At 51.0% G+C, this 13,481-nt stretch overlaps 1 pseudogene; it reads left to right on the top strand.

Annotated features, from left to right (window-relative positions):
- LOC142302234 (uncharacterized) overlaps nucleotides 1-13,481 on the top strand; it is a 56,733-nt pseudogene that overhangs the window by 37,487 nt on the left and 5,765 nt on the right.

Below are 13,481 nucleotides of genomic sequence, written 5' to 3'. Positions count from 1 at the left end.
ATAGCACTAACATATTTCGAAGCGCTTTAGATACATCATCATCAGGGGCGTAACTACCACAGTCGCAGTGGTCGCCATTGCGACCTGGCCCGGTAGGTTTGGGGCCCGCGGCCGCCCGGCAGATCAGCAGCCAGCTCTTTCAGTGAGAGAGGAGCTGCAACGATCTGTTGCAGACCACGCGGCTGCTATATGACCCGATGCCGCCACCGACCTCACCCCAAGTGTCAGCGGTGGCAGCACAGGGCCCCCGTTCCCCATCATCGCGCACAGCAATGATGAAGCATAGAGTGGCCGGCACCGCTCTATGCATCATCATTGTTACGGGGGGACCGGCAGATTAGGACCAGGGGGTATATATCCTAATCGCACGTCAGGGCCCACCGTGCTCCAGATGACAATGGAGCTGCTGGCACCTGAGGGTTAGGCGGAGACTATAGAGCTGGATGGCTCTGAGATAACCCAGGAACTTTGGGAACCGGTCACGTGTGTTGGGACACGTCAGACCGGACGACAACCCGATTAGCGTTTTGGTGCACCTAGCGCTACACCAACCACGTGTGCAGGAAACACGTCAGGCCGGGTGGTAACCAGGTAGTGTTGACCGGAAGACCGCCACGAAAGCGCCCTGTCGGCCACGTGTGTAGGACACGTCAGGCCGAGCGGTCCTCCGATTAGCGTTTCTGGCCACCTCTCGACTGGCCACGTGTGTGTAGGACACGTCAGGCAAGATGGGTACACCAGTAGCGTTGACCGGGAAGCCGAGGAAAATAAGGAACACCCTGTTAACTCCACAGGTTTCCTGGAGTACGCTGTCCGTGCGCGTAGGGGGCACAACCGGACAGGTGGCGCAGCAGGTGCATTGTCCGTGTGCGTAGGGGGCACAATCGGACAGGTGGCGCAGCAGGTGCGTTGTCCGTGTGCGTAGGGGGCACAATCAGACAGGTGGCGCAGCAGGTGCGTTGTCCGTGTGCGTAGGGGGCACAATCGGACAGGAAGCACAGCAGCCGTAGCCCAGTTAACGCCACTGGGCTGCTATAGCAAGACTGGAACGGCAGGCGGGAAGCACGGTGCCTGACCCTGATGTGCCGAGCCACGAATCTTGGCGTGACAGGCACCGTTCGCCTAACCCTACCTACCGCTTCCCAACATAGGCTTATGCCGCAATGAGGCTCTAACATGGAGGTGTGCTCTGACTGAGCAAATGTGAAGACTGCGCACCTCCATGTTGTCTGAGGTGCCAGATCATAGGGGCGGGCCTCTGTGAGCCAGTCCGGAGTTGCCACGTCATCAGGACACCTGACACCCTCTGCCCTATCAGGACCTGCCACCTCACGGACATGCTCAGTGAGGTCCTTACCGGACCTAGCCTCTGATGCACTAAGTGCCTGAGCATGCTCAGTAGCCTGAGCCACAGGCTTAGAAAGCAGACTATCAGTTTGAGCATGCTCAGTAGCCTGAACTGAGGACTTAGTCTCAGACATAACACAAACAGGCTGAGCATGCTCACTAGGCAAAACACCGGGCTTAAACTCTTGCTGGGGTAAATCGGCGCACGCATGCGCACTAGCCACCTCTCCACACTTAGACGTGGTGGAAGGAACAGCCAACTGGACCACCCGAGGCACGGCCAAGAACGGCAGCCGGCGCCTGGGCGCAACAGGAACCGCAGCAGGCTGCTTGCGGCTATGGCGGCGCCGGTTCGTAACAATCATTTTCCCCCTGTGCCTGCGCGGTGACGTCACTCCTGAGTGACTGCTGTGCTGAGAGCACAAGAGCGCAGGACAGGAGGACGCCGACCGGAACAGCGGGGGAACAAGGAGAGGTGAGGATGGAGCAGAGGTAGAAGGAGAATAGAGGTGAGGACGGAGCAGTGAAGGAACGAGGATAGAGGTGAGTACTTGTTGTTTTTTTATATAAAATAGTGAGTGCAAGGTGACTAGAGGCCTGGGGAGGCTGGCTGCATTATACATGGAGGCCTGGAGAGGCTGGCTGCATTATACATGGAGGCCTGGAGAAACTGGCTGCATTATACATGGAGGCCTGGGGAGGCTGGTTGAATTATTATACATGGAGGCCTAAGGAGGCTGGCTACATTATTATACATGGAGGTCTGGGGGGCTCCATTATATACGGAGATCTATGGGGCTACATAATAAACATGAAAGACACTTTATACATGGACTATAGGGGTGTATTATACATGGAGGCCTGGGGAGGTTGGTTGCATTATTAAACATGGAGGCCTGGGGAGGCTGGCTGCATTACACATGGAGGCCTGGGGAGGCTGGCTGCATTATTATACATGGAGATCTATGGGGCTGCATATTAGACCCGCAACACACATCCGTTTTTTTTGTACGTGTGCGGTACATAATTGCACGTACCGGAGACACAGAGACACAGAGACCCATGTTATTCAATGGTAGATGGCACAGACGTAAAATCACACGGAACGTGTGTCCGTGTGGTAAGTACGTCTGTGCGCTTTTCTACACAGACGACATGTCCGTTTTTGGCCGGCAGGCACGGACCCGCTTTAGTCTATGGGTCCGTGCCTGCATGGACTGCACACGGAGTATGTCTGTGTTCAGTACGTATCGTCCCGTGTCCGTTTTTTATCACAAAATCTGCATCACTTGTTTCCAATCTATCAGGTCAATTGAAAGCAAACAACAACACCAGGATCTCATGATGAATGATTAACAACGTTAATTGGGTAAGAATGCGGACCTTTAAAAACGGGCAGCACACGGACGGATTTTATGTCAATACGGACATTCCACACGCACACACGGCTCGCATACGCCATCACACGGATGCCATACGTAACGGAGAAACGCCCCTAAAAAACGGAACACGGACCTGAAAAACGGACCGTGAGACACATACTTTTTTTTGCGGAAGTGTGTTTTAGGCCTTAAACATGAAAGACACCTTATACATGGAATATAGGGGTGCATTATACATGGAGGAGAATGGGGATGCCTAATACAAAATGAAGTTTTATGGGGTTGCGTTATAATTAGGGATGATCGAATATCACAAATATTTGGCTTTGCGAATATTCACCGAATAGGTCGCCGCTATGTGAATATTAGATGCACAATGTAAGTCTATGGGAAGTCTGAATAGTTGCCATTCGACAACTATTCGGGTTTCCCACAGACTTACATTGCACATCGATTTTTTTCAAATAGCGGCAACCTATTCGCCGAATATGGGTGGGCGTAGCAGAATATTTCAGGTATTCGATCATCCCTAGTTATAATACATATAGGACTATGGGGCTACATTATAATGTATGGAGGACTATGGAGCTAACCTTATACATGGACTATGGGGGTGCATTATAAAACATTGAGGCCTATGTGGTGAAGAATAATATATGAAGAAGTATGAGAAATGCATTATAATAATTGAAGGGCTATGAGGGCTACTTTATACATGGAGGACTATGGGGATGCATTATAATATATGGAGGACTATGGGGGTGCATTATAATATATGGAGGACTATGTGGTGCCGTATAATACATGGAGGACTATGGGAAATGCATTATAATATATGGAGGACTATGGGGGTGCATTATAATATATGAAGGGTTATGTTGGAGCCTTTATACTATATGAAAGACTATGTGGGGGCCATTATAGTATTTGGAGAACTATATGCAAGGGTGCAAGGGGGGAACAAAGATACAAGCAGGGGTGGCAATGTTTTGTGCTGAGTGAAAAAGGCTCTTTCCATCAGCATCCAGCTTTTCCATGTTATGCTATACATCTTTTCTCGTCACCCAGCTTTCCCATGTCGTGTCAGTGTCGTTTTCCCATACCCCAAGTGTCAGTGTACGTGGAGGGGGGGGCAGGTCTGAACTTTGCACCGGGGCCCATCAAACTCTAGTTACGCCACTGACCATCATTGTCCCTATTGGGGCTCACAATCCAAATTCCCTACAACTGTATGTCTCTGGAGTGTGGGAGGAAACAGGAGAACCCGGAGGAAATCCACAAACACGGGGAGAACATACACATTTTAAATTGGCTTTTGTCACCTGCCATTTTTCCCCAGATCTGGGTGATTTCTTCTTGCTGCAGGACATGTGTAAGTATGAGAAGTGGCAGGTGACTGGCATGTATGAATGCCATAGTCCTCACAAAATTCCTCACATGGGGACCAGTATTTACACATATGGAAACCAGGATGAAACCAGTAAGACACATGGGGACCAGGATGGAACATATATTGGGAATTTGGATGACGGGGGGATGAGAATGCCTCATGGTGACCAGAATCTAACACATATAGGACCAGGATTAAATCAGAATGACATATAAGGACCTGGAAGGTAGACACATGAACATCTGAATGGAACACATATGTGGAAAAGGATCTAAGACAAATGGGGACCAGTATGGAACAAGGATGACAGTTGGGGACCAGGATTAAACACCCATGTGGAACGGAATGAAAGAAATGTGTGAACCAGAATCCAGCAGGTATGGTGACCAGGAAGGAATGTATATAGGGACTTTAATGGCAGACAAATGGGGACCAGGAAGTAAGGCATAGGGTGACCAGAATAGGAAACATAGGAGGACCAGGATGAATTATGAGTACAAAGATGGAACACATATGGGGAATTGGATGGGAGACAAATGGTCACCAGTAAAACATATCAGGACCAGTATGGAAAACATATGGGGAACAGAAGACAAGACATAGGAATACAAGGATGGAACAGATATGGGGACCAGGATAGGAAATATCTGGGGATCTCGGAGCAGAACCATAACATGGCGCCCGCGCTCCAAGGATATTTGAACAAGTTTGAATAGTGGTTCTCCCATCACCAGCAACAACAATCGCTGCATAAAGAAAGGATTTCTGCACAATCTGTTGGAAACCCTCTCAGAGAAGCTCATCTGCAGATCATCGTCCTCATCAGGGTCTCCTCCCTCCACCTGACTGCAGATCATCGTCCTCATCAGGGTCTCCTCCCTCCACCTGACTGCAGATCATCGCCCTCATCAGGGCCTCCTCCCTCCACCTGACTGCAGATCATCGTCCTCATCAGGGTCTCCTCCCTCCACCTGACTGCAGATCATTGTCCTCATCAGGGTCTCCTCCCTCCACCTGACTGCAGATCATCGTCCTCATCAGGGTCTCCTCCCTTCACCTGACTGCAGATCATCGTCCTCATCAGGGTCTCCTCCCTCCACCTGACTGCAGATCATCGTCTTCATCAGGGCCTCCTCCCTCCACCTGACTGCAGATCATCGTCCTCATCAGGGCCTCCTCCCTCCACCTGACTGCAGATCATCGTCCTCATCAGGGTCTCCTCCCTCCACCTGACTGCAGATCATCGTCCTCATCAGGGTCTCCTCCCTCCACCTGACTGCAGATCATCGTCCTCATCAGGGCCTCCTCCCTCCACCTGACTGCAGATCATCGTCCTCATCAGGGCCTCCTCCCTCCACCTGACTGCAGATCATCGTCCTCATCAGGGTCTCCTCCCTCCACCTGACTGCAGATCATCGTCCTCATCAGGGTCTCCTCCCTCCACCTGACTGCAGATCATCGTCCTCATCAGGGTCTCCTCCCTCCACCTGACTGCAGATCATCGTCCTCATCAGGGTCTCCTCCCTCCACCTGACTGCAGATCATCGTCCTCATCAGGGTCTCCTCCCTCCACCTGACTGCAGATCATCGTCCTCATCATGGTCTCCTCCCTCCACCTGACTGCAGATCATCGTCCTCATCAGGGTCTCCTCCCTCCACCTGACTGCAGATCATCGTCCTCATCAGGGTCTCCTCTCTCCACCTGACTGCAGATCATCGTCCTCATCAGGGTCTCCTGCCTCCACCTGACTGTAGATTATCCTCCTCATCAAGGTCTCCTCCCTCCACCTGACTGCAGATCATCGCCCTCATCAGGGTCTCCTCCCTCCACCTGACTGCAGATCATCGTCCTCATCAGGGTCTCCTCCCTCCACCTGACTGCAGATCATCGCCCTCATCAGGGTCTCCTCCCTCCACCTGACTGCAGATCATCGCCCTCATCAGGGTCTCCTCCCTCCACTTGACTGCAGATCATCGTCCTCATCAGGGTCTCCTCCCTCCACCTGACTGCAGATCATCGTCCTCATCAGAGTCTCCTCCCTCCACCTGACTGCAGATCATCGTTATAACCGAAGTGAATGGACATATATTCACATTAGATGGCGTCTATCAGATTGGAGTTTTCTCGTCACGGCTGAATCCCGGCTTTCCCTGTACAGGGCAGATGGCGGACTGTGTGTACGGTGTCGTGCGGGTGAGCAGTTGGCTGATGTTAATGTTGTGAATGGAGTGGCACAGTAATATTCAGTGTTACTCCAAACAGCCCAGTATTAGTATAATATGAAGAGTCCATACAGCGCTGTATACAGCAATATAGTGTGAATACAGGGCGGCACGGTGGATCAGTGGTTAGCACTGCACTCTTGCAGCACTGGGGTCCTGGGTTCAAATCCTACCAAGGACACCATCTGCAAGGAGTTTGTATGTTCTCCCAGTGTTTTCGTGGGTTTCCTCCGGGTACTCCGGTTTCCTCCCACACTGCAAAAACATACAGATAGGGACAATAGATTGTGAGCCCCAATGGGGACAGTGTTGCCAATGTATGTAAAGCGCTGTGGAATTAATAGTGCTATATAAATGAATAAATTATTATTAATTATTATTATATCAATCACTCCCGGCCTGAGAAGAGCAGATCACCCCGAATCACCGCGTGTTACCGACAACAAAGAGCGGAAACTCTCAGCCATAGGGCGGGGAATTCATTTTCATCCAATCAGCACTCAGTATTGCTCTGGCTCCTCCCACAGACGCTGTGTTAACCCCTTAGTGCCCGCGATGTTCCCAGCCGCCTCTAGAGCAGCACAGACTGCAGTGACCGAGCGCCTCTGTCTGTATGACGACTGCAGTGTTATTACACAGAGCAATTGTGGAAAGAGAACAACAGAGATGAAGCGACTCCGGGTTTAAGGGATGTAAAGAAATTTACATTATCAGCTCCGCCCCTCCTCTGCTGATTGGCTGAGCGCAGAACTGTTAATGATTTTAAATCTCCAGCTCATTGTCCGGTTATTTTCTAGTAAACCCCAATATACGGATATATAATACTTCCATATAGTACTGTAGACTGCTTTATAGCCTCATAATACTGTATACGTCCATATACTGCTATATATCCCCATATAGTACTGTAGTCTCCATATGCTGCTGCATATACCGCCATATATCTCCAAATAGTTCTGTATACTGACAGCCATATAACGCCATAGCTCTGTATAGTGCAGTATATTCCTAATCCAATACTGTATACCGCAATATTGTGCTACACATCTATATAAAAAGTGTATATTCTAACTAACACTAAATACCGCGCTATTGTGCTGTATACCCAGTTACTCCAGTATAAAGCCCTGCTGTAGACAATGTGGCGGCACTTAAGGGGGCTTTACACGCTACGATATCGTTAATGTTTGGTCGTCGGGGTCAAGTTGTTAGTGACGCATATCCGGCGTCATTAACGATATCGCAGCGTGTGACACTGACCAGCGACCTTAGGCGACCTCAAAAATGGTGAAAATCGTTCACCATGGAGAGGTCGTCCCAAAGTCAAAAATCGGTAAGGGTTGTTTAGCGTTGTGGTTCATCGCTCATGCGGCAGCATACATCGCTGTGTGTGACACCGCAGGAGCGAGGAACGTCTCCTTAACTGCCGCCGGCCCCAATGACGAAGGAAGGAGGTGGGCGGGATGTTACGTCCTGCTCATCTCCGCCCCTGTGCTTTGATTAACCGGCCGCTTTGTGACGTTGCGGGGACGTCGCTGTGATGCCGAACGTCCCTCCCCCTTGAAGGAGGGATTGTTCGGCAGTCACAGCGACAACGCCGACCAGGTAAGTATGTGTGACGCTGCGTAGTGATAATGTTCGCTACGGCAGCGATCACAAACAATCGCATGCGCGACGGGGGCGGGTACTTACACAGACGCTATCGCTAGAAATTGCTAGCGATATCGCTACCGTGTAAAGCCCCCTTTAGAAGAGCCTTTGTGGTGTGGAGCAGCGGTGGTGATCACTTGGAGCTGGTGTACTTGGTGACGGCCTTGGTGCCCTCGGACACGGCGTGCTTGGCCAGCTCTCCGGGCAGCAGCAGGCGCACGGCGGTCTGGATCTCCCGGGAGGTGATGGTGTGGCGCTTGTTGTAGTGCGCCAGGCGGGAGGCTTCCCCTGCGATGCGCTCGAAGATGTCACCGACGAAGCAGTTCATGATGCCCATGGCCTTGGAGGAGATGCCGGTGTCGGGGTGCACCTGCTTCAGCACCTTGTACACAGAGATGGCATAGCTCTCCTTCCGGCTCTTCCTCCGCTTCTTGCCGTCCTTCTTCTGAGTCTTGGTCACGGCTTTCTTGGAGCCCTTCTTAGGCGCTGGGGCGGACTTGTACCTCCCATTTACCGCTCCATTTGTGACTTATGACTTGTCTGGACATTGGCTGTGCCTTCAGTTTCCAGAAAGTTATGAATTGTCAGTATTCCCTATATCTCCGCCTCTGAATGTCCCACGCAGAAGATAAGACCATCATATTCCCAATTATGATTTGATCTATCTATAGCTTTGAACCCTCATGGGTCTGTGTGCTTCCCTCAGCGAATTATTTATTTGGGGCTGATACGCACATCGCCTTATTAATAAGATATATGTGTGAGGTGTGTCTCCCCATCCTGAAGCTGGAAGTATGCCGGCCCTTTCAGTAGCAGCGATGTGCTCCTCACTATTGTAAGTTCTTCTCTTGAATAAGACTTACTGCAAACTGCCTTTGAAGCTGTCTTGAATCTTGCCATTAACACACTATGAAGAAGAAGACATGGATCGCACATCCCAAAAAATACAATGATCTAAAGCCGCTAGGCAAAAAATTAAAGAGAACATGAGGTTCTTTGTTACCATTCTGCTCAGATTGTATTAAGCCCACTGCCACGTCACGGTGAACCTCTTGAGTGGGTCCCTATTCTAAAATTTGTAGTGCGGCACTGTGCACTGACCACCGCTGCAGCAACAAAGCGCCAGCAGGGCAGGCGACCTGGTGCCTCACAGCACCTAAGCTGCAAGGCGAAGCCCCCAAGACTCCAGGCCGCACCGCCCCACTGACACGACACCACAACCACAGCGGCCAATACACAGTACCAACAGACAGTGAGAGAAGCTGCGCACTCACCTCCCACTGGCTCCCATATGTGAACTGGGAGCAAAAAAAAAGGCTGACCCCTCTTGCAGTCTCCTGCTGATTAAAAACACCTGTGCCAAATGGGGGGACTGCAGATCCAAGCAAAAAACAAAGGGGGATAAAATGCTGTATAACACACGTTAGTGCGGCACTGTGCACTAACCACTGCTGCAGCAACAGCATAGTATGTCATAGTTTGTTATACAATATTCTATCCCCCTCTGCTTTTTTCTTGGATCTGCACTCCAGCCATTTGGCACAGGTGATTTTAATCAGCAGGAGACTGCAAGAGGGGTCAGCCTTTTTTTTGCTCCCAGTTCACATATGGGAGCCAGTGGGAGGTGAGTGCAGCTCCTCTCACTGTGCGCTGGTCGCTGTTGTGGTGGTGTTGTGTCAGAGGGGTGGTGATGCCTGGAGCCTTGGGGGCTTCGCCTTGCAGCATGGGCGCTGTGATGCACCATCATTAGTATTTTGCACTATATAGCGTGCACAGCAATATATGGAGGGATTCTATACTGCATAGGATGCACAGCACTATATGGAGGGATTCTATACTGCATAGGATGCACAGCGCTATAGGAAGGGATTCTGCACTATAAAGAATGTACAGCACTATATGGAGGGATTCTGTACTGTATAGGGTGCACAGGACTATAGGGAGGGATTCTTCCCTATATTGGGTTAATAGCACTATATGTGAATATACAGCACTAGCCTAAAGGTCTATAGCATTATATGTGAATATACAGCACTACATGGCGGTATATAGCACTGTTTTTTATTGCCTCTTTGCCAACCTATTTATAGCAGAAAATTACACAACATGCAGCACTATATGGCGTATGCAGCACTATATGGCGTATGCAGCACTATATGGCGTATGCAGCACTATATGGCGTATGCAGCACTATATGGCGAGGATACAGCGTTATATGAGGTTATAAGTGATTCAAACAGACATCGTTCTATTTAGTTGAGAAAGTCATGTAACCAATAGAGCCGTAATAAGCTCCGCCCCCTGCAGCTCATTGGTGTTTCCACAAGTCTGATTTCCATTGCCCGCTTCAGATCTGTGCAATGACAGGAGAGGAGGGCGGAGCATCAGCCTATATATGTCAGTAGTAGCTGTTCTCGTCATTAGTTGCTTTCTTATCTGGAACAATTATGTCTGGACGCGGCAAACAAGGAGGGAAGACCCGAGCTAAGGCCAAGACCCGCTCATCCCGGGCAGGCCTGCAGTTCCCGGTCGGTCGTGTGCACAGGCTTCTCCGCAAGGGCAACTACGCCGAGAGGGTGGGCGCCGGCGCTCCGGTCTATCTGGCCGCTGTGCTGGAGTATCTGACCGCTGAGATCCTGGAATTGGCCGGCAATGCCGCCCGGGACAACAAGAAGACCCGCATCATCCCCCGGCACCTGCAGCTGGCCGTGCGCAATGACGAGGAGCTGAACAGGCTGCTGGGTGGGGTGACCATCGCCCAGGGAGGCGTCCTGCCCAACATCCAGGCCGTGCTGCTGCCCAAGAAGACGGAGAGCAGCAAGAAGGGCAAGTGACGCCGCTGACCCCGCATCCTCCACAACACAAAGGCTCTTCTAAGAGCCACCACCCCGTCCTCACAGGAGCTGGCCCCGTCCTCACAGGAGCTGGCCCCGTCCTCACAGGAGCTGACCCCGTCCTCACAGGAGCTGGCCCCGTCCTCACAGGAGCTGGCCCCGTCCTCACAGGAGCTGACCCCCGTCCTCACAGGAGCTGACCCCGTCCTCACAGGAGCTGACCCCGTCCTCACAGGAGCTGGCCCCGTCCTCACAGGAGCTGGCGCCGCTCATCTATTGTGTCTGGATAATGCTGGAGTTTAGGCAGGAATATAGTAACAGGCGGTGTACTGTGTATGAGAAGGGTGGAACAGTGGGTATAGGTGGCACTAATGTTTATAATATGGGTTTCTCTGCTCCGGTCCTTTATACACGATCCCCTCCCCCACCCTTCATATCTGTAGTGGGAGGCGCTGAGTCAGTCGCTGTTCTGGCCTTTCTCCGGGGAGTTGGGGCCGGTGATGGGTGTCGGGCATTAGATGGGTATAATGTGGGCAGATGCTGCTCCTCTGCCAGCGGCTCCTGATGACCTCATTACCCATGTGCAGTGTGGCGCACGGACACTGCCGCTCACACTGGATCTATATACAATCACTGCAGACAATGTGTGATAGGAAATCCCATTACTGCATCTAAACACTGAGCACATGAGATGTGAGCGGCGTCACTGCTGTATGGAATATACGGGATAATAATGGAGACGCTTGTGGATTCCTGAGCTCCCATCAGCCGCGACAAGCCGCCTCCTGCGCTGCCCTGACCTCCTCTCTCCATACAGCAGCGGCGCCGCTCACACTTCATACACTCGGGGTTTGCAGACATCTTGGCTCTTCCAGAGGCGCTGGATTCTTCTGTGGATTCTGCGGGGATTGGACGTGTTCACATTTGCTGTATGCGGAGTCGCTGCTCAGTTCTCTTTATGCTGCACAGACCCCATTATAAGCCTCCATATAACGCTGAATATAAACCTACAGAAGAGACAGTCACTCAGCCCCAGACCCCCCCTGACACCGCGGGGCGCAGAGGACAGAGAGCGGGGAAACTCAGCCATTGTGCGGGGATTTCAAATTCAGAGCTCAGCCAATCAACGCATAGTACGATCCTGGCTCCGCCCACACAATTCCTTCCACAGATGCTCAGTGTTAACACCTAAGTACCCGTAATGAATCCAGCCGCCTTTAGAGCAGAATAGAAATTTAAGACTGGAGGGTTTACACCACTATGGAGAAAGTATAAGCGGCTCCACATGGAGTATACAGTGGTGTATGGAAGGAGAACACAGCACTATAAAGAGATCTAAAGCTTTTTATAGATGATAAACAGAATGACAGTTTACAGCAGTATATGGAAGTATACAGCACTATGGACGGTGTATAGGCACTGCACGGGTTATACTGTACTGTGTGGACGTATACACCACTATATGGAAGGATCCAACAATTTATAGATCTACAGCACATTATGGAGTATACAGTACAGCGGGGAGATTAGGCTGTCGCATTTTAACGCATTTTTTTTTCGGGGCTGCAATAGAGCTCTGCACCGCCATAGAGCGCTGTATAACGTCCATACAGGGCTTTCTACTCATAAAAGTGCTCTGCACCTCCATATAATGCTGGATGCCCCCTAACAATATAAATCACCATATAGTGCTGAGTACAACCTATATATTTAATCTTCACTCTGAGCCGCAGCCCTCCCGCCTGACACCGAGGATCTCACAGAACAAAGAGCGAGAGAAAAGCAGCCAGTCAGGGAATTATTCGATGCGCAGCCAATCAGCGCTAAGCAGGCCTGTCTACGTAAACTCCTTAGTGCCCGCGATGTTTCCAGCCGCCCGTAAAGCAGCGCAGACTAGTGATCGAGCGCAGCGCTGATCTCCCGCCCCTCTCCGCAGCAGGATCTATAGCTTTTTCTCAGAGACTGTGGGTGGCTCTTAAAAGAGCCTTTGTGTTTTCGTTGTGGGAGGCAAAAGCATTAACCCCCGAAGCCGTAGAGAGTGCGGCCCTGGCGCTTGAGCGCGTACACCACGTCCATGGCGGTGACGGTCTTCCTCTTGGCGTGCTCGGTGTAGGTGACGGCGTCACGGATCACGTTCTCCAGGAAGACTTTCAGGACGCCGCGAGTCTCCTCATAGATGAGGCCGGAGATGCGCTTGACGCCTCCTCTGCGGGCGAGACGGCGGATGGCGGGCTTGGTGATGCCCTGGATGTTGTCCCGGAGAACCTTCCTGTGCCGCTTGGCGCCGCCCTTCCCCAGACCTTTCCCTCCTTTGCCGCGTCCAGACATCTTCCACGTACTCAGCAAAGACTATAACTGACGAGCGCACAGTCCTCCTTTATATAGAGCGAGGGAGGACCAGGAAGAGAACAAGAATGATGACGCGTTCAGGGGCGGAGAATTTGTATTATCGACTCCGCCCCTCCTCTGCTGATTGACTGAGCGCAAAACTGTTGGAGATTTTGAATTTCCCGCTTATTGTCCGTTTATTTTCCCGCATCTACAGTGTTAATTTTAAATATAGACATAACCTTTATTCCAATAAACTCTCTATAGCTCTGTATATTCTAATATTATTGTGAATATCTCCATATACTGCGATAAATCCACCATATA

The sequence above is a fragment of the Anomaloglossus baeobatrachus genome, chromosome 4, assembly GCF_048569485.1.
Source record: "Anomaloglossus baeobatrachus isolate aAnoBae1 chromosome 4, aAnoBae1.hap1, whole genome shotgun sequence".
NCBI classification, from domain to species: domain Eukaryota; kingdom Metazoa; phylum Chordata; class Amphibia; order Anura; family Aromobatidae; genus Anomaloglossus; species Anomaloglossus baeobatrachus.
Note: the sequence above shows the minus strand (reverse complement) of the source record. Positions and strands in the feature narration are given on the sequence as shown.